The sequence below is a fragment of the Corvus cornix genome, chromosome 5 (assembly GCF_000738735.6).
Source record: "Corvus cornix cornix isolate S_Up_H32 chromosome 5, ASM73873v5, whole genome shotgun sequence".
NCBI lineage: Eukaryota > Metazoa > Chordata > Aves > Passeriformes > Corvidae > Corvus > Corvus cornix.
Genome location: NC_046335.1, coordinates 11237080 through 11259331, shown reverse-complemented (window position 1 = coordinate 11259331; position 22252 = coordinate 11237080). Strand labels below are relative to the sequence as shown.

At 38.3% G+C, this 22252-nt stretch overlaps 1 long non-coding RNA gene across 2 annotated transcripts in view; it reads right to left on the bottom strand.

Annotated features, from left to right (window-relative positions):
• Positions 1-2525: 2525 nt before the first annotated feature.
• LOC120410028 overlaps positions 2526-22252 on the bottom strand; it is a 31726-nt gene continuing 11999 nt past the window's right edge. Inside the window, exons 2-3 of one of the 2 annotated variants that reach the window (XR_005601952.1) lie at positions 7169-10361; positions 2526-3149 (exon numbers count right to left, since the gene is read on the bottom strand). This is a non-coding gene — a long non-coding RNA (uncharacterized LOC120410028). Of the gene's footprint in view, positions 10362-22252 lie in introns of both variants that reach the window. The other variant, XR_005601953.1, reaches the window with a different exon arrangement.

Sequence of the window (22252 nt, the reverse complement as noted above, 5' to 3'; positions counted from 1 at the left end):
AGGAAGGAGATACTCATAGCAGTGGTTTTCCATAGAAGCTGTAAAAGCATCCTAAACTCCAGCAAAAACATTATTTTGTCTCATCTGTCTTACAGATGGTCTTTATCTATCCAAGCTGTGGGAGTTGACTCTAGGGAAGCTTTGTGTGGATGTTCAAGGTCAGCCAGGCCTTGTATAAACTATGGCACAGATTTCTCCCAATTCATAACCCAGCTGAAGAATTACGGATGTTCTTTCTTTGCTTGACTGTATGTAAGGTCATAGGCTAAAGGAGGAATGAAATGTGTCCATCAGGTACTTCTATTCCCTCCCTTCCTGCCATTAGTTGTCCCCACTAGGACTCTTTTCCTCCCTTAGTCCTTGCATAGCTCAAAGTAGCTCCAGGTCATAGGAGAGGGCAGCAGGAAATCCTGAAATAAGTTGCATACATGCAAAATCCTATGCCTGCATTAAACACAAAACTTTATACAGAGAGGTAGAACAGAAAGTCTGCTAACTCTGTGTGGACCCAAATTCAACACATCTGGTCTTCTGCAAAGCTAAAAAAAATGTTAAGCATGAAAGAGTAATCCAATTTTGCCATTCTCAGTATCTCCCACTAAGGATATATGCAATTAATATTTCATTTGTTAATTATCAAAGGTATTTACAAACCTTTCTATTTTAAGAACATCAGAAAGATATAGTATTAAGCTATGTGACTTCTTTGTCCTGATGTAGTGTTAATTTAATTTGTCTGCTCAAAAATCTTCTACAAGACAAATGAACATGTACTGAAAAAAACATTTACTAAATTATATAATGAAAAATATAATAAGCCTTGTTCATAATTCCTATTTTATATTTACTTTTATTCCTAATTGGATAGTTCAAAGTGAAATACTTGAGGGATATTTTTTAAAAAGAATGGTGATGGAGTCATTTGTTTCTTTGATGCCTCCCCACTACTTTAGTAAGCATGTGAAAAGTGATGTTTCTACACCCAGGAGGACCTAAGAGAAATATTTGCCTTTAATAGCTTTTTGACACTCCTTTAAGTCAGCATTAAGCCTCAAATGTGGCATTTTTAGAGTCCTGCTCCCAGCCAGTCTCAAAGGAATGGATTAGACTAAAATGTAGGTCTTGTAGCAGCCTTCCCTCTGGCTTGGCTGCTCTGGTGCGTGGACATCCTCCAGCCAACTGACAGCAAAATTCCTTATCAGTTTTCATGGCAGCCCAAGCAGGTTTGGAGGTTGTGCCTAGTGCCTTGGCATGGAGAAGCTCTTCCTGTTGTGGCAGCTGGCTTGTCAAGCCTGGCTCTGTGCATCTCTTCATGCCAGTGCGTGAGTCACTGTGTGCAGTAAGAAGCATAAACTTATGGTGGAAGAAACCATTTTTTGTAACAGGATCAGAATATGTTTTTGAATTTACCTCAATGTCTTGTGGTTATAACAGTCCACCCTTTTCAGTGAGATTTAATGAAAACCTATAATATTGCTTTATATTACCTTAAGGGTTCAGCTTTTTTAATCTACAATTTGTAGAAGTGTTTTAGGAAATAGGGTTGAATAAAACCTTGAATAAACCATAACAGGAAATGTAACTAAATGTATTATCCTAGCAGTAGGCCAAGCATGTTGCATTTTAAAACACATGGGAATTCCACATGGATCATGTGCATATGAAGGCTAAAAATGAACATTTATAGTAAGGGGTTATAAGTTTCTCTTCTCATAAACTGTTATTTGTTGCAGATGTGAGATGATGATATCCTCTTGTACTTGGATGACACAAATTATTTTTTTGAATATTGAATCAAAATCATTTATTTCTATAGAAAGACTGAAATTGTCTTATCACTTTATAAAAAAAATCTTTAGTAAAAAATGGGTTTGTGTTAGCTGAAGGCAGAAGAGTTATTGCAGACCATTTAGATCTTCTGTATACATTTACAAACATGAAAGCAAAAAAAAATTTCAAAACTTGGCAAGAATTTCCTCTCGTTGTGGTCCCTTTTCAGGTTTATAATGAAAATAAGAAATTTCTGAGAGCAGACATTTCTGCTTACTAGAAACACATCTTTTCCACCAAAAATACTTCATTTGAAAATTTCAGCCATCTTTAAATTATCTGATCTCAAAGGGTTATATTTTTGTACCATCTGCATGTATAGAAAGAAGGATATTATAGTTTTAGCCATGTAATTTTGATGTCTGCCTGGCAAAGTACAGGAATTGTTAAGAGCATGCTGGATTTCCTCAGGAAAGAGAGACAATATCCTCAACAGCATTGTGTATTTATTAAAAGACAGAACCAAGAATTGACTTTCTGCATCATCCAAGCCTTTAGTGTTGCAGGAGGTCCCTCCTTTTCCCTTTTTTTTTTTTTTTCCTTAAGAAAAAGAATAAGCCATTAGCTATTTATGTTTCTATTTTTCATTTCTGGAGTTGCTTTGCAGAAGACAATCGAGTTCTTTTACATCCTCAGTAGGAGAATTTATTTCACTGAGGATAATCTTGTTTCAGTCCCCCACAAGTCAGCACAGAATATAGGGATGCATTACCAGATCAAGTACTTGGCAATAAGCCTCCAGTTGCCCTAAATCAGTCATTTGAAATTCTCCATAGGTGCAAGAGAATCATAGGAAGCAAAAAAACCCCAGCACTACTCTTTGAATCTCACCCTTCCTCCACCACTCCCCTGGATGTGAGGTTTGCTGGTTGGTCCTGTTTCAACCCAGATAAATTACTTCCACAGTCATTTTGGTAAGACAACTCTCAGGCAGTCTTTATTCCCGCATGAGAAAGAAAGGAACAAAGCAACTGATGACAGTAAATGAGAAAAGCATGCAGTGCATTTAGCATTTAGAAATGCATGCGGTGCAAAATTGTGGTGTCAGTGCCCTTCCAGGAGCTGCTGTCATGAGAGGAGAGCCCTCTTCCTCTTAAAAAACCACATGCTCATATAAAGAAAATCCACCCCCACCCACCCAGTATCTTCAGGGAGGTATCCCCAAAGCAGCACTGATCTTCCTTTCTTCTTTCTCCTGTCTGGCTGCACAGCCCTCACAGCAAAGGTCCAGTCGCTCTCCTGAGCCTCTGAAGATCCACCCCTGGGTGACGATGCTGAGTCCGTGGGTGATGATGGCGAGTAAATACGCTGGGTCAGGGCTGAAAAGGTATGTATGTGGCTGATTAGCGGGTGGCACAAGGGACAGAGAGCTCTTGGTAAAACAGTCTCTGGTGCCAGAGACTTAGCGGTCAGGGTAAGAGAAAGAGGCTTCTCCCAGGATGCGTGTTCTGTTACGTTAATCCATCCCAGTTTGGATTCCCCGGTTGGCTGTCAGCCTCTACCTCTCATCACTCCCCCAGAGCTTCCCCATTGGTCCCTGTTCTCTGGTCCTGCCTTTGCCCCTCCCCCAGATAAAAGTGTGAGTTTCAGAATCATGTTGGTATTTGCCTCCGCAACTTTTGACAGTGTAGCAGCAATAAATGCTCCTGCCAGAATGTACGCAAATGCCCTTCTCGACTCTCTGCTACCGACTGTAGCACTGAACCCACCCGTGCGTCTGTGGGTGCACACGGGACCCCATGGAGCTGGGCAGGGACAGTAATAGGCTACCATACAGGTCCCAAGGCGAAAACATGGTGCCTAACCAGGTTTTCACAGCAGAGATGGTGTCGCCAAGCTTGTCCCTCGTTCTTCTCACCAGCAGGAACAGCAGACATCTAGTGTGGCATTGTCCTTTGCTTGCATCCTGCTTCAGAAGAGCTAAGGCAGAGCTTGCTGCCTTCCAGCCTGCAGAGCATTGCAATTACAGCTTTTCCCTTTCTTTGTCCGCTTTATCTGTGTGCTCATCTGTGTGTACCTCGGGAAAGCTGACTGAAATCAAAAGTTCGCTATTCCTTCCTCCAGCCACAGTGCATCAGCTACTCAAATTAAAAGACAGACCCACTGTGAAATAGAAGGTGTTCCCCAACTTGCAGCGAGTTCTCATAAAGAAACTGTACCAATCAGTTTGATACCTGAGGCTTCCTACTAAAAGCAAATGATATTTCACAGCAGATAGCCAAGAAAACAAGGATGTATAAATTAAGAAAAATGCTCTTTATTCACCTTTTGCCTTTATGTGACCACATTTTGTGCATGGAAATATAAAGGGATTCCTTTCCTTTTAAAGGCAGACAATGAAAATACCTAGGCTTTGGCACATGAATTCTTCCAGTAATAAACCAAGGTTAATTTTCTACTTAAAACTCAAATTTCTATTTGAATTGAAAATGTTATTTGTACCAGAATAACGTCTTGGTAATTAGCAAAGAAATGTGCCCAGTATATGAAATTATAAGCCCACTGACGTGAACACCAAGACATATCTTTTAGTAAGAGTTGTTTTCATTTTTGGAGTAAGGTTGAATTTTATATCATTTGTTCTGCAAGAACTCTACATGGCTCTTGAAGAATATCAATCCAGGTTGTAAGTTTAGGTCATAATTAATAATTCTGAGTTCTTTCAAGGAAACCTATCATAACAACAGGTGAAGAAATGTCTTTTCCATTGGGTAGGAACTGTTTGTAGATGGGACTTATCCAGAAATTCATTTACAAAATTCCTTGCCTTCCACTAGAAATTCCAGACATATCTATGCCCTTGCCTTCTCCGAAATAGAAGTAGAGCTGGTAAATGAGTTGAAAAACTCAGATGATGACACGAGTTGTCCTTATCAACAGAGAAGGCAAACCCCAACATTACAGACGCCAGCCCTGCTGTGCAGTGTGCGGCCAAAACGCACTTGGGTTCTGCATTAGCGTGAGCTGCCTCCCTCGTGTTCTGGGAAAGTAAGGCTGGGAGGCTGTTCAGTGTTTCTGCAAACCTTTTTTAAGATAAATAGGAACTTTTCTCCTGAAATACCACTTCCCACTAGAGTGAGCCAACATATCCTTTGCATATTTCTATTTATAAATCCTACACATTTTTCCTTTTAATTATGTTTACTGGAACACATTTCACTCTGATTTCTTATGGCATCTTTCATTAGGACAGAAGGATAATAATAATATCTTTTATGTGTTCCTATGCTGCAATAACGTGTGTTTATTTTTCCTGAACTTTCTCCAAGAATTTTAATAAATCACACTTTTGCATTTACCAAACTCCATTTCCTTAAGTTTTTCCTGTAGGTTTTTCAGATTATTTATTTTTCCGTGTTGAAGGTTAAGGTTTTCTTGTTTATACTTGATGTTTTCCTGTGGAGCTATCCATCACCGAATTCCAAAGAACATGAGCCCAATCCTCATTCTGTATAAATTAGCTAATTAAGAGCTATAAAATTTGAAGGAGATCATTTACACTATCGTAAGACCTATGGTCTCTTTGTGTCTTTAAAAAGAGGAACAGAAAGAAGAGGGATATTTTTACATACATAGTATACTAAAAAACCCAACACCAAAATCCAATCCTAAATGAATAGCTTGATTTTTATCTCTGGCCAAAATATTTCCAGCACAATGATGAAAATATAGTTATTTTTTACTCCACCAACTTACACCACCCATGTTTTTTAGCCATTTTTATCTCTTGTCTATCTTAACCCACATCTCTGACCTTCACACAGCAGCCAGCTGAGGAAACAGGAAAAACATGGCCCTCTGGCACCTGGGGAGATCTGTACAACTGCATCCTGGTTGATGATCTCTTTCCCCAAATTTTGTACTACACAACTATACCCCTCATGAAATCTCTGCGGCACACACTGCTGCAAGATGAGGAGAGTATGTGTCACCACATGGTAATGCCTACTCTGCTGCTTATACTAACAGATACTATGAATCTCCAGGCTGATTCAGCTATTTTTATTTTAAACTCAGTAATGGATTGGGACTTCTATCATTTTTTGGATTAAAACACTGGGAAATATCTAAATTATATCATCAACAATTTATAGATAAGACTAAAACTGTAAAATAACATTTGTAAAATAATGAAAGGCACTTGTATTGTCCACACAAGAGAAGCAAGAGAAAAAACTGGTGTGAATTGAAGGGGTGAATGATGAAAATTACTGTGTCTTAGTGTTCTAGTGATACTCAGATGGCAAGAGAATAGCTGTGAACATCTGAAGTAAAGATGAAAAAAATTACACTGCTGAGAAATGACTGTAATACACATCAATCCAGCTCCTGTCATCAGAAGTCAACTACTTTTCAGTTGTCAGAAAGGCATAAATGGGACATAAAATCTGGTAGATTTCTGTCGAGGACATAAAGGGATAGATCCCTTGCCACCACAATATCTGCTCCACAGAGGGCACCCTGCTGTAGCTGTCAAATTCTCAAGCTGCCAGGCCTTGAATGTAAGTTAGAAAGAATAACAGCTTTTTATTTGATCGTGGTTACTACAAGACATTCATCTGTCATTGACCAGTGTGGCATAATGTCCCTCTTGTCTCCCTGAACAATTTACACTGTCTCTTTGCCTGTTTTCTCAAATACAACATACCAGGATGAAGTTGAGTTGATATCTGAACAGCCTGCATGACTCTGAGCCCACTAAGGACACTTCCACTTGTGAGTTGGCAGCAGGTGTTTCCAAAGCTTTCCTGCTGATCAGCTTGCTTGCCAGCAGAAATGTTCACATTTGCCCATAGCTGTGATGGACAACCTCTCTCTGGCTGTTTAATCTTGTTTTAAGTCATGTTCCATGAAGGGACTAACCGAGTGAGGTTGGTCCCTTTAGAAAGCAGAAGATTTCTGCTTTTCAGAGGATAGGTTTACTACTGGAAGTGGAGTGTCTGTGGCACAAGAGGAGAGTTTCTTCTAAGAGCAGTGAGCCCTCAGCACATGCATAGACTGAGAAACTCTTTAGAGGAACAGAGAGTGGAAATCTGGGGCTCTCAGATGGTAGTAATAAATACCCCAGGACCAGAAGGGATTGCTTTGTGTTTGTTGCAATTCAGAAATACTCTGTTTTGTTGGAAACCAACTATAGAAGCAACCATGTACTTGCAAGGATAGACTGGGCAGGAGTCATCTTGTCTACATCAGAATATAAGCACAACCGTGGTAAGCCAATGGTTCGTTTTGCTCCCTGCTGTGTCTCCTACATCACAGGTGCAAAGTTGAAGTAAAACTGAAAGACTATCAAAAGAATTCTGAAAACCTAAGGATTTATCAATCACATCATCCTTACCCATATTTATATTGAATTCTGGAAAGAACTGTAAAAGATTTGCAATGAAGAGCTTCTCTGTACAAAGAAAATCCATACTGACTTCTTCATTAAAAGAACCAAGGTTGACTCTTGCCAGTTAAATCAGATGTATCACATAACCATTCATTCCACCCTTTATTATAGTTTCTACTAATTTTCTCTTAATTTCTCTTCTTTAAAAACAGACTTAATGTCACCCCTGAGTTGTCAGGTACAGATGCAATTTAAGTAAAAGGGCATACACCATGATTAGTAATTCAGCTATTTCATCCTTGACTTCCTTTGGATCCCATGAATGAATACATTCTGGTCCTGAGGATGTGTGACTGTTCATTTTTTCAGTCAGTTCCAGCATCCCTTCAGAATCACTTCAATTGACGTGTCCCCCATAAAGAATGATTTTTCAATAGGAATATCCCTCATTTCTTCTGCCATGAACAGTGATGCAGAAAAAGTTTCTACCACCTCTGAAATTGCTCTGTGTTCTCTGAGCATGTTTTGATACCCTGTCCATGAGCAGACCCTACAAATTTTCCGGCAGATCCTTTGTTTCTCATGAGTATTAATAAATACTTATTAGTAGTTTTGATTACTTTTGCTAGTTGTTTCTTCAGTGTCCTTGCTGTTTCTTCTTTGTTTGTAGACATTCAAAGGGTGTAAATATCTACATTCTTTCCCACCCAGTCATTTCCAGGTTCCTCTGTTTTAAAGCAACTGGTTTAGTCCATGTTCCATTACAATCTTGTTTAATTGGGTTTTGAAACATTTCAGTCTTTGAGACATCACTCCAGGATGAAGCCCAGGCAAAGCCTTCTCAGAGAACTGACTAATGTAAGATATCTTCATAATGCTGTTATTCTTCTATATTCTATTAAAGAGTCTTATTTGATTTCCCAATTCTCCCAAGCAGCAGTCATCAGGAGTCTGCCATCTGCACAGATCAGAAGGAAAAAACATGTTTCTAAGGTGCTTCAGGAATGTGTTTATTTTCAGCAGTTCCCAGTAAATAAAGAATGCTTCCAGAATTACTCTGACAAAGCAATTTATGTTTAATTAATAATTTGATTTTGTTTTCAAATTTCCAAGTAAATACTTATGTGATGCTCTTGCGTACCTGTTCTTTTTCAGATATTGTACATTTTTTGTCATTGATTCTTACACCCACCAGCCTAAATCTCAAGAGACGACATCTGTTACTGAGCTGTCTGTGTGTAAGCCTGGACTTTCATCTGAAGAAACTGCACAGGAAATCAGAGTCCACTGTCCAGTTTGTTCTTGATTGTTCTTGATGCAACATGTAAAATTTTCAGGTCTCACTGCTTTAAAAGAATACACCAAAAATACTTCACATCTATGAGTGATAGCCTACTGCATGAAGGAAGCAAATACTGAAGGATGAATTCCATTACTAACAGGGGACAAGTTCCAGACTGCATTCTCCTCAGAGACAGTAGCTCTAATCTGGATTCCAAGGGGCAAAGGGGCAAACCCTTGGCAAGAAAAAACTGGAAATCCCATTGATCATCTCTGTTCGGCAGCGACCTCTCACGATGGCTGTCCCAGGAAACTGTTAAGATATGGAGGCTTGTGAATGTGTGAGCTCAAATGAGATGACATTTTAGAAGCAGTTCTTGGAAACAAAATTAACCACAAGTTTCAAAAAAAATTCAAAATGTAGCATTCATTTAAAATTATTTAGTTTCCCTTCAGTCATTTATTTATACATAAACAAGCCATCCTCACTCATCCTATATATGCAGACATAAACAAATTAATTAATTGTTTTCTACAACAGCCTTAAAAAGGAAAGTGAGAGAGCGATTTTCTGCTTCCATGTACTTGGAAACTGCTAGTATAGGGACTTGATAACTTGATAACAAGAAAGAAGCAAGTCCTAAAATAGAAACAGACATAATATTTCTTTGAATTGAAGGATTTGCATTAAAAATTTAATCATCCTTCACTTTACAAGGCTAACAGGAGAAAGTGTTATATCTGTAAGATAAATCATATGGTAGGGATAGAGGCCAAACAGTAACAATTTTAAAACAGTGGGTTTACCCCATTCGTGGCATGTGTTTTATTTGCCCTTGATATTCCTTTTAAAAGGTTATTCAATACTCTTTGGTAAGAATTCTTCAAATTTCCAGCCAAATTTAATTAACAGCCAGTTCCAACCAATCTGATTTGGTGCTAGTCTTGTCCTCTGTACAGGTCCTCTATTCCATCCTCAGTGATATGTGTATAGAAAGCAGCTGTTCTCAGACTGGGTTGAGCTCAGCAGTCTCTTCTGATCACACTGGTTATTCCCCAGGTCTCACCATTTTCTTCCCTCTGAACCACACATTAATCGCCTTTCTGGGTCATCATATGCAAATGAGTGGTTGGGTTGTGGGGACACTTCAAATTAAGAAGATTTTGCAGTGCCCATTCATGGATTGCTTTCTCAGCAACTGTATGTCACTGACAACAGCAATCAGTAACAGAGCCACTATTACAGTGTGGTCTGGTCCTTCTCCTCAGTCATTTCCCATGGATGAGCTCCTGACTTTTAAAATCCAAGTACTCAAATGAACAAACTTACATGCCATTTAATTTATCTCTATCTCATTTCACCTCCTATTAATCTACTTGCTTCCTCCTGTGTTATTTCTTTTATGGAGATCTGATCTTGTCCAACTGCAACATGAGGGGTTTCCTCATCACATTTCTAATTTTTGTACCAAATTCATTACTGAAAACAGTAAACAAGGTTAATCTGGAAAAATACTCAAAAAAAACTCCAGTAATCTCCCTCTGTCCAGCCAGATACTTTCCCTTTCTACTTTTCCTATTGCCATCATGCCTCTAACCAACTTCTTACCATGGTTACAGTTCCTGCACTTTAATTTCCAACTTTTGCACTTAACTAAATTCCCATGTGCCCCTGTTCCGGTTTCAGACAGGAACAGGGTTAATTTTTTGCAATTGCCATGAGGGGTGAGGCCAGGACCCTGTTGTTATTTGATACCACCTCACATCACTGCCAGAGGCAGGGGGAAGGGACTCTCACTCCATTCTGAGGAAAAGGGCCATCCTTCCAGTGTCACGGAAGAGCTGATCAGTATTTCCAAGCCACGACACACCGCTTGGCTGACATCCAGATAGATGGTTTCATTCCCCTTTCTGCTGTCTAGAAAACCAGTTATCATATTAGAGAAAGTTATTCATTTTCTTTTTTGCAACATCTATGTTTGGTAAACCCCATAAATGTTTCCCATTTACAGTGATATACAAATTAGAAAATTCCTTTGGAGAAAATTCCATTAAAAGGGGCAGAAGGTCTTCATTACTGAAAAGCAGGTCAAACTGGTGAGTAGAAATACTCATGTAGACTAAAGAGAAACATAAACTCAAGTCTTCATTGTTTCATCTCTAACATGCATGTGTACACTTTGCTTTGACATTGTTTTGAGCCAATTTGAACTGAAATTCCAAGGAGAGCCAAACTTGTTAACAGCAAATAAACAGAGGGAGGGAAGATCCAGGAGTGTTACACAGGGAAATTGCCTGTTGCTAAGAGCTGTTCTTGTCAAGGGAATAGAGATTTGCAAAGCACTTCCCTCCCTGTGACAGGAACTGATGTATATTCCCAAATCTCCTGAAGGATAGAAATAAATTACATCTGATCTAGATGGATACATTATATATTTGCTCACTTACATACATTTTGAAAAGAATTAGTATAGAAGTTTAAATAAAAATGGGCAAGTAGGTACAGAGGCTGGTACAAGACTCTTGTTTTGAATACCTAAGTTCTACAGCAATACAAAGTATTATTCTCATCCTTAATAATAATAATAGTAATAATAATGATAATAATAATATCATAAGCACTTCTATAAGAAAGTACAAAATTAAAGATAAAAGTCATCTTTGTCTTGTAGCAAGCTGCAACATAAGGTAAGGCATATGGAAAATGCCTCAAAGACTCAGTAAAACCCTTAAAGGCATATATCTGGTGTGATCTGTATTTGAGAAACCAGTATTTCTTTAAAGAAAGTTATCTCTGGGAGATAATAAGCTGCTGGTGAAGTATTTTTCCTTTCTACACCAGCTGAGGTAGTTGGTCATGGTAGGGAGAGCAAGAGCTGCCTATTTCATGTGTCAAATACAGAAAAGTTTATCCGCCATTCTAAATCAGACCTCAGGCGTATCTATACATGTTTCTGATGCCTACCCACTTATAGATCTCAGCATTTTTCACCCCAGGGAAAGTATTGTTTCTGCTGCAATGTGAATACAGTTCTGTCCCTACATCTATAAGCCACTGTTGATTTCCTCAGGTATTTTATTTGCAGCATTAGAAATTAAATGACCCCTCTTGGAATTTCAAAGAAATAAATAAATCCCCATCTCGTTCATCCAATCCCTCTTCAGAAAAAAACCATAACCTCCTTTTCAAACAAATGCTATATTCTGAGCAGCAGACCTCTGTCACTTCAGATGAGCTGCACCTCTCATCTTGCAGAGGTCAATGCAGTGCAGTGAAATGACAATGGCTGACTCTCTTATGTTATTTTTTTTAGAGTATCATCATCCCACAGCAGCCAAACAGCAAGGCTGCTCAGAGCAGTATTCCATACTGGGTAACACATTGTCATGGCAACCAAACAAATGGGTCATCCCACTCCTGCTTGCTTCCATTGTTGCACAGTGTGTGAGAGAAATCACAGCACGAGCGGGAGCGTGTCTTTGTGCTTCTGTGAGACTGAGCCAAGTTCCCTTCCCAATCTGCTCTTGGGCACAGTACCTCTTGGAGAAGCACTGGGCCTGTGTGCCTGGATATGCGCAGGTCCATGAGCTCAGTGGGTAGACAAGGACTCAGGAGCAAAAGCAACTCCCAGGAACCAGTAATGATCTCCTCTTCTCCTATATATTACTAGATAATAGCGAGGAACACACTACTAAAACAATGGCAATAAAGTGGGGATGGCTGAGCCAAGTGTCATGATGGAATACCTGGGCAACATGGTGATTCAGTGGGACAAGTGGATGAGGGAGTTACGTGAGGATTGTGGTGTGTCTGTTGAACACTGCTTTCTTCCAACTATGTCTGTCCAGTGCTTTCCTCACTGCTCCAGTCTTGCTCTTGTTCTCCTTCCTCACAGTTCTCATTCCCATTCTTTTCTGTGTTCTGTAATAACCCTTTGCCAAAACTTCATCTTCTGATCCTGTGGTCCTATGGGCTCACACCCACCCCTGCCATTCTCCATAGGTCCTGATAGGACAGTTTCTGAATCACCCATCTTTCACACTGCAAGATACATTCTCTCATAGGGCTTTGCTTTCAGGCAGATGAGAACTTAATCAAGTTTACAGCTATTCCAGCTGGAATTGTGTGTGCCAGACATCTGGATGAAGAAATTATTTTCTTGAAGTTTACATAATTACTGTCAGCCAAAATTCATAAAATGTTTCCAAGATTTGGGATAAGGTTGACATGGGCATGGGCCAAAATTATTGTAATTATTAAAAAATTTAAACAAATTTCCCACATGTTGCCCTATCCCTATGGTACAGAGCAGGGATATGCAGTTTATCAGGACATGCTGCAGTTTTCTTCAGAGCACCCTTCCTTTTTACTTATGAATATCTGTTCTTTTCCAAATAAGATATAACCCCTGAAAAAAATGTCATTTGCACATATCAACAGAAAATTCTTAATGTTTGCAAGATAAGACCTCAAAAGGTATTTTTATGCTGTGCATGTTGCAGGCCAGAAACTGAAGTGCAGTGTTCCCCAAGAAGAGGATGAGACTGAGAGTCTGAAAAAGGTAAGCAGACTCTTGAAATGGGAGCTGGATCAAGAGGAAAACCAAGACCAGTAGAAGAGAAGACAAGTTTAAGATGATGAGCAGAATCACTGAATCATAAAATGGTAAAAGGTTGGGAGAGACCCTAAAGATCATCCAGCTCCCAATAGCCCTGCCATGGGTAGGGACACCTTCCACTAGACCAAGTGGCTCAAAACCCCTTCCAATGGACCTTAAATACTTCTAGGGATGGGGCATCCACAACTTCTCTGGGCAATATTTGCCAGTGCCTTATTACCCTCACAGTAAAGAATACCTCCTTATATTTAATCTGAGTCTACCCTCTTTCAGTTTAAGACATTACCCTTATCACCACACACCTTGATATTGAGTCCCTTCCCATCTTTCCTGTAGAGGAAAAAGATGACTCAAAGCCAGTGAGTAGATGTTTTCAGAGTGTGAACAAATGAGAATAAACAAGAAGGGTTCTGGATTTTATGACAGTCCCAGATACTGGAGAAGAACTAGGACTGGACGGGCAAGCAGATTGTGGGAAGGGACCCTGTTGTGAAATAGTTCAGGGTGCAGATTTGCAGATGAAGAACCACTTAGGTGAGAAGAGGAAGGTACAGGAGACAGCCATGGGGAGTGAGAGAAAAAATAAATGAGGAGGCTCAGCTGCCCAGAGAGCAGTGGTGGAGCTGGAAGACTGAAGGAGAGGAACAGCATAAAGTCTAGGAAAGGAGAATGGGAATGTTTCTACAGGAACATTCTCACTGATGTGAGAAATCCAGGAAAGCATAACAGAGACTGAGCTATAAAATACTCTAATAAAGAAATGCTGGAAACATGGGACAGAAAGGATTGATCTTAAGGAGAAACAGCAAGAACTATACCTGGAATGGAATTAAAAATTCATGTCTCAGCATTCACATGCTCTCAGCAAATATGTGTAAAACTCCTCAGCAACGGCTCTCATTGCTTCATCAAGAATGACTATCTGCCTTGACTGGGAGTTACCTCACCAGTTTCAAGCTGCAGAGTTCTCTGAAGTACCTGTAGTTGTTGCCAACATGCAGGAAAACCATGAAAACACCAGGCTGATATCACATTATGGGATATTCCACTCCTGTTTCTGAATTAAAAACAAACAAGCCATCAAAAAATGGAAAAAACCAGAATATTACCTGCAAGCTACTTCTAAAGCATCATGAAGCTCACAAACATTGGCAATGCACTTCTTGCTTTTTTCTCTGCAATCTTTTTTCAACCCACTTGCATGGCTTTGTATGGTGGAAGGTTTACATAAATGCTGTGCACTTTAACTGCAACAGGAATCAGGGCTCAGTTTAATGGAACAGTATGTTGTGAAAACGAGCCATGGCTGTGCTGTGAAAGGTGCCCAGTCCACAGGCCCACAGGTCAGAAGCTGTCTAATGTGCTAAATGCACTGAAAAAGTCTTGCATTGGCAACTCAGAGCAAGCAGGAACTGGGCTTTTTTTACTTCTTTTGTTTCTCAGTCCTCCAGATATAAAATGGATGTTCTAGTACTGCTTCATGTTACAGAGATGCTCTGAAAATATGTTCATTTCTATTTTTGTAGTTGTTGGGTGCAAATACAAACAGAATGAGAAGTCTCAGAGAAAGTTCAACAACCCTTTAGAACCGGTTTTGAAAAATGAAAGAGGTAAGGCACAGGAGCCACATGAGTAAACAAAATACTGAAAATCTATTTAAAAAGTGAGCACTCAATCAGGCAGATGTGCCATGAAAAAACACAGTATGTAATGATGAGATTGCAGACGGAATTAGAAAGCATAATCACAAAAAGCCAAATTAAGTTTGCATGTGGATCTTAATTCTTGCATCATTTCCCATCTGTTGAGGGCTTGACTTATCAGCCTCAAAACCACTGTAATAATATAACATTGCACAGGTTTTGTACACAGTCTTACTTTCTGCAAAGACACAAACAAATGTTGAAGCAATAAGAAAGTCCCATCCCTCAGAGCCATGGGAATAGCGAACTCTTCCCTGGATTGTGGTGGTCATGTTATTTTGTTGTGGTTGTGTCCTAGTTTGTTGTCCTGCTTTCATTATTGTGTTCTTTCACATTTTTCTGAGTAAAAAGTACCTCTCTATCTACTTATTTAGTTCCCTGTGCAGTCAGATTACAGTCCTGATGGCAGTTGCAAGATCTGTAATGCAACACAAATGTTACATCATCTTGGTATTGTCAGAATTGCTAAGAGCCCATCACAGGGTATTTTAGAAATGCAATGTAAAAAGACAGCCTTTGAACTAAGGAATTTATAAATTCAAAGTAAGACACGGCTATAGAAATAAGACACAAACACATAAGAAACACACAAGCAGATGAAAAAGTAGTAAAATACAGTACTCATATCAGAAAAAAAATCATTAGTTTTCTGCATTTATGGAAAGATAATTGAAAGCATTGTTGTGTCTTTCATATAAGACCTGCTTTACACTGCTTTCCGAAGTTGCAGTTAAAGGGAGAGCTATTTATCTCTTCCTTGTCACTGGAGGCTTTTACCTATAGTCAGCAAAATGCAAGCCAGCAATCATGTAATATGTAACAGATTCTTTGTTCTGTTTCCAGTTCCCAAAGCCCTGTTGTGTCCACTGTTTTATCAGCATCTAAAAATTTAATTTTGTAAGGTGTAACAAGGAGACTAAGGCAAAATCTACATTCTACTAATGGTGAACATTATTAAATCAGAAAACTAAGGGATTCAATGTTACTGCATTATGCAAGAGAACAAGATTCAAAAGATTATGACACACTTCTGTTTGAAGATTCAAAGGGAATAGTGGGAAAATTACACATTTGAACAGAATGCCTAAGGATTATTGCACTTGGAAGAGAAATATCATACTTGTGCTTAAATTTAAATTCACAAGCAATATGAAGATGAAACATTTAGTTTACAGAAGACCTGCAAGAGGGAGCAATGTATAGCTACCATAGTTCATGCTAGCAGCAATAAAGATTAAAAAAGGCAAACATAAAAATATCACTGTTCCAAGAGCACGAGCACATGGACGTTCCAGCAGAAGATCCATAGTTCATATTAGTTCAGGAAACTGAAACTGTGCCCACTTCTGACCAAAAGAACCAGTATTTCCCTTGCTAATACCCGTCATTGGAAATTCAGAATGCAAGGGAATTCTGTATTTAGTTCTAGTTTTTAACATGGCCTGTACCAAAAAGCTCCTTTTCTTTTTTTTGCCTAATTTCTTTCTCCTTTTTTCCCAGTCTGTGGTTCACTCCAAAGGTGAACCTTATTATTAAATATAATAATAAGAAGAAGAAAGAGGGATGCAGAAGACCTAACCGTGCATACCTGACTTAGCCACAAGCGTGAGTTTGAACTAATTACTTTATTTCTCTGTGCCTCAGCTTTTATCTCTGTGAAATGGAACCAACAACAAACCAGTGCAAAAGCAAGATCTCAGCAAACTCATTCTTGCTTATCAAGTTACCTTCATATGATTTGCAAAAATCCTATCAGTTAGATCTGATTTGGGAAAAACAAACCACAGTTAATTCAGCCTTGCTTTGGCCACCTCGCTCAATCTTCACCACTAAGGAATGGTGAGGTGTTTCAGGCACAACAACAACAATTACATTCTTGCTGAATTAATTTCTAACATTAATCTTAAACCACGCTTTATAAAATAATTCCTATCACTGAGCCTTCTACATTAATATGTACTAAGCACTGGATAAACTCACTGAAGTAATTAATTTGTTTCACACTGGAATTACAGGGAAAAAAGTCATACTTTTCATTATGCAAAAATTTTCAGGCTTCCTGACTTCAAGCATTTACCAGCATTAACAATTTAAAATATATTATTGTGGCACCATTATCAAATATTTGTCCTTCACTTGCAAATTCTTTCAAGATAAGGCTAGAAAGAAGAAAAATTTCCCAGCAAGTGCAGAGCTGAGACATGAACTAAACCAAAGGAAACAGGTTGTATATCTTAGTGAAAATTATTTTCTTGATATTACTTGTGTATAAAGGGTTGACAATTTTCCAATCTCTATTTTTCTTGGCCTTAATGCTAGACTGAGGGAAAGAGCTTCTGGCTATGGCAAAAAGGACTGCTTCTGGCATATTCTGCTTTATTATTCCCCTCAGATATTCCTTCTGGTTTGGGTTCTTTTAAATTCTCAAATAATTATTTTTATGGCACCAATTGTGGAATGATACTCTTGAGGCAGTTTTTTCATGTGTCCCTTACCTAGGAGGAAAAAATGCATTGATAGAGAACAGTGGAAATTGCATCAAAACTGATAATTTTCAACTGATGGTTATATAATATCCTGTAACAAATTGAAGATTAAATAGACCTAAACAAAATGCAAGGTAACCATAATAATGCAAATAGAACTTAGTTTAGGTTCCATTTTATAGCTTAATGATATCATTAGAGAGAGTAATGAAAACCATAACGATAAGACGCCACATTAAAAAAAAGTATCAGAACAAAAAATAATTAGAAACAGTATGGAAAAGGACAGAATTGTACAGCATAGAGATGTTATAATATAAGAGTGGAGAACTAAAAAAAACCCAAAAAACCATGGAATGGGGCTATGACAGAGTTAAGCTCATCTGATTTCTAGAATTAGTAGACATATGTAAAAAAAAACCACCACAGAAATTTGAGAAAATAAACATATATTTTGGAAAAAGCTGAACAGAAAACAACCAACCAAACAACACAGGGTAGACAAGTGATCTGGTCTCTTTGTCAGAAAAAAAACCAAAAAAGCAAATCAAAACCACCGGAAACGTTTTGGCATGTAATGGAATCAGCAGAACATACCCATATGTGAGGGTGTATAAATAACAACAATGGATCTGTTAGAGCTTGTATATAATGGAAGTAAATGCAGCATCTTTCCCTTAAAATGGCACAAAATCAGAGAAAGCACTAAGACTGAAAATAACAGCTTGCTTCTGTAGTTTGCAAAAATTCCAGCTGAGATCAAGACAAAATCAAAGACTGAATAGCAACTAGAGTTCTGACAGCAGTAATGAGTCTAGAAAGGCACGTGGATTGTTTTTCATTTATTTTTTGCCACCAAAGCCTCTGTCAGAGCCAGTTCAAAGCTTTAAAAACAGCAGGCTCCTCTAAGTACTAAAGATCAGGTTGAAACTGTTAGTATCAGAACACTGGAGTCTTCAGAGTGTAAAAGTTGTAAATTGTCAGAGTACCTCTATTTTGTTTTGATAAATGACAATTTTATAAGATATTTCTTCATGCGTTTATTTTTGTTATATACTTCCCCTAGATCTGTTTGTTTTCCTGTTCACTCCCCATATATAGCTATCATATATAGAGAGATATTTATTATAAAGACTAAATTTGAATAGATTATACACACACACTCAGAAATACACAGCAATGCTTTCACTTTCTGGATTATTCACATGTGGACAATCTTCCAAAAGACCTGAACAGAGGTTCAATGCTGAATTTCCCCCTCTCTCAAACATTTAATCCTTAATGGCTCTCTATCATTTCAAACTCCATGTAGATAAAACTAAGCTATTCATTCTGATATATGTCTGTCTTGCAGTGAATTGTCCATTTTTCTTTATAAATATCCCTTTCAGCCAGAAGACAGAATAATTTATTCTGTCAATTCAGAAAACCTAAGAACATTGTGCCTCAACAGAGAGATTATTTTTCCCTCGCTTGCTTTGTCCCCTGTGTGCACACAGTCAGCCCCTGTCCAGAAATGTAGTCTCAGATCTAGTTATGTTTTATGTAGGAAGTAAAATTATTTTTCTAGCCTCAGGCAAGTACTTAAAGATATATTTTAAGATGCAATACTACTAACAAAGCAAAAAAATGTTCTGTTTACTGGCTGACTATTTAGAATCTACACTTGTATTCACTGCACCAAATGTCTTATACTGCAGGAAAACATAGCAAGGTGATGTGATTTACAAACTGAACATTATCTGCATCTCTAAGCTGGTACAGCATGTTGGATGTATTGGACATGCTATGATAAAAACTTCCTAATTACTGTTGACATCTGTCAGGCTGTCAAGTACCTTTTAAAAACCCCTAGGACTCAGGCTTTTTTTAAGTTCTGTTTGCAAGGGAATGTTTGCCTGACCAAAAGATATTGGAGGACCACAAATTATGGCTTTGAAACGGACATCTCGTATAACCTAATCCAAACACCTGCTTCAGGCAATGATGATTTTAAATTAGTCTCCTCATAAGTGTACTTAACGTTTCCTTAAAGACACCTAATTAATTATTTTGCCTCTACCCTGGTGACAAATTGTCATACTGTCTGATCAACCTCAGTGTTAAAAGCAAATGTCAGGCTAAATTAATCTTTCTTCTAAGTACAGTACTGGCCATTACTTCTGTCTGCTACAAGTTTTTGCATTTTTGTCTTTCCTGTTTTCACACATCATGATGGATCTATCTTTTATAATTTCTCTGGTTTTATACTTAAAAATCTTTCCACGATTCTCACACTGTCATTCAATGAACCTGTCTATGTTATTCTACACTTCAAGTACAGGCGGCCCATTACTACTATCTAAAATGACAGTGATACTCTTTGAGATCTTTGAAAAATGCCTTTGCTTAGATTTCTTTAAATACACATGTATTCTTATTTTGTAACACCTTTGGATAAGATTTCATTTTTGTTTGCATTAGTGACAGAATCATATTTTCTGAATATATTTTATTTTATGCCTATACTTCTCCAGTTTCTCATCTTTTGTGCTGTGAATAGTAGGATGGAAAAACTACTAGAAGAATAAAGTTTTTTGCTGCTGTCTTGCTTTGCTTTTCATGTATTATTTTCTTGACCCTGTATTTTAATTGCTAACTTTTTACATCTGACAGAGTAAAGACTCTGAATATTTCAGAGAAGAAATATTAAGAATCTTACTGAATATTTCAAATTTCTACATTTAGGTCTATTTCCTTAAAATATCAAAGGAGGACTAGACTATGATCTCAGGGATGGCAAAATCTCTGACATTCCTAACACAGAGAAAGAGGAAAATCAGATCTATTTTTTGATCAAGTCTGCTACAGACAGTGGAAAGCTGCTCTAGTGATGAAAGTTTTGCCTCAGTCTTCAGAGCAGCCAAGGATTTCATGTAATGTACTTTCCAAAACAGCTGGCAAACTTCTCTGTGCTACAGTAATTGGGTGACTGATAGCACTGAGCTACTGCTTTGACAATATTAGAGAGGGAGGCTGTGAGGATTTTCAGTACAAGGCAAGGGAATGAGTTTGGCTTTAACTTCTGTAAATTACTGCTGTATATTTTAGCTCTACACATTTTGGCCACTGTTCCAATGGGGAAAATTTACCGTGCTACAAAAACTATATTTTGGCAATCTCTAGCTCACTGGCAATACCTGCAACTTCAGTGTGCAGTGAAAACTGTTCTGTGAAGAAAAACTTTCTGGCTTATGTGCCCTGACACAGACAGAGCTGGACAAGGTGCCCGTCTCCCCACTGACATTGGCAGGCATTCACCTGTTGCCTTTTGCAAGAGCAGAAACATGTTTTTGAAAATGGTATGGTGACAGCAGAAATAATTTCATGTTTTCTTGTCAGTTACCTGCCAGTACAGCACACTGAGTCAGCTCACTGAGGAGACAGAGGCAGCAGAAGACAAGCTGGCATGGGGGGACAAACAAATGCCACTGTACATCTGGGACATGGCAAGGGTTAGAGGGAAAGGAAAGAGAGGATGTTCTGCTCAAACCCAGCAAGTTTGTCGGCTGCTTCAGCCCATCTAGTCCTAGCACACATAAAGATGGGACAGCCTTACAGAAAGAGTGAAAAATAGTTCCTTAGGGCTCCAGCTGCATCTGATGAGCTTTCTTCTAAAGGACAGCACAAGTCTTTGAATACAAACTTGTAAAACCAGGTAACAGAGCCTAAAACTTCATGCCTGTGTATATTCATGGCTGATGAGATCACTTCAAGGGATGAAGGATAAACATCTCCACAACAGAGTTTCTGATACAGTAATTCAAAAAGTGCCAGGGCACTGCCCTGTAATTGATATTTTTCCCTTTCTCTTTGCAATATGTACAAGTAGTCCAAATTAATCAAAGTTATTTCACCCCCTCAAGTGAGGTCTTACAAGGTTTATGGTTTCTTTGTGACACTGATGATAGCCTCAGATTCCAGCTACCAGAGTTTGCAAGGACCTTCAGGAGCTGTAATGCCAATGAATTGCTCTGTGTTTCTTGTCACTGATGCAGATCCTCAATCTCTACTCACCACTCAAGTATTTTTAGGTGAAGAAATAAATACAATCTTTACACCTTGGATGATCTCCATACCTAGACAGCTATTACATGAGATGCTTTCCTTTCCAGCTTCTAATGCAAAGACCCAAAAAGATAAAAAAATTAAGGTCATCCTGAGTACAAATCACTAAGATCTGAAACACAGAATACAGTTACTGTAATTTTCAAGAAGTATTGTAAAGACGATGGAGATTTGGTTCAGAATGCTTTTGGCAGTAAACAAGCTAAGTAAAAATTATTTTCATCGTGGTTTACTCAGGTGGAAGGAGGAAGAGAAGAGAATTAGCCTGGATTTACAGAATGCTGGGTTTCTGTTTTGAAATTATTTTTGGATTAGTATCTGGGCAGATTCTGTTCCAACAGATAAACTCTACTCTAAAGGAAAAGGATTATGACCTCTTAGAAATAAAATTAGCAAGTTGAGTTTAGATAACAGTTGAAGAAAGTAGAAAAGATGGGGAAAATGAGATTTTTCCTATTTTCAGCAATCTAGGAGGCACCCCTGAGACATAGGAGAGTAAGAAATAGAGTTGTTCTAAAAAGTAGGTAATTTTTGCCTAACAGTGTATCTATTTTAAAAAAGTATGAAAAGTAAGGAGAGCACAAAAATTGAAGTTTGCAATGGCCATTATAACACTGTACATAGCGTTGTGAGAACCAGATTTTCCTGATGATTCTTTGTAAGATGCCAGTTTTGAACAATACAGCAGGTATTCAGTAGTTATCTCAGAAAATAGAAGAAATGTGTCATCATATGTCAGTGTATCTATTTACAATGCAAATTAGGCAGATAATCTGACATTGATGAGTGTACAGATAAAGCCTATGAATTCTACAGATTCTTTACTCTTAAGGTCTGAAGAAAAAAGAATACAAGGAGAAATTTCTAGGATAGAAGGCAGAAACATTAAAGCCT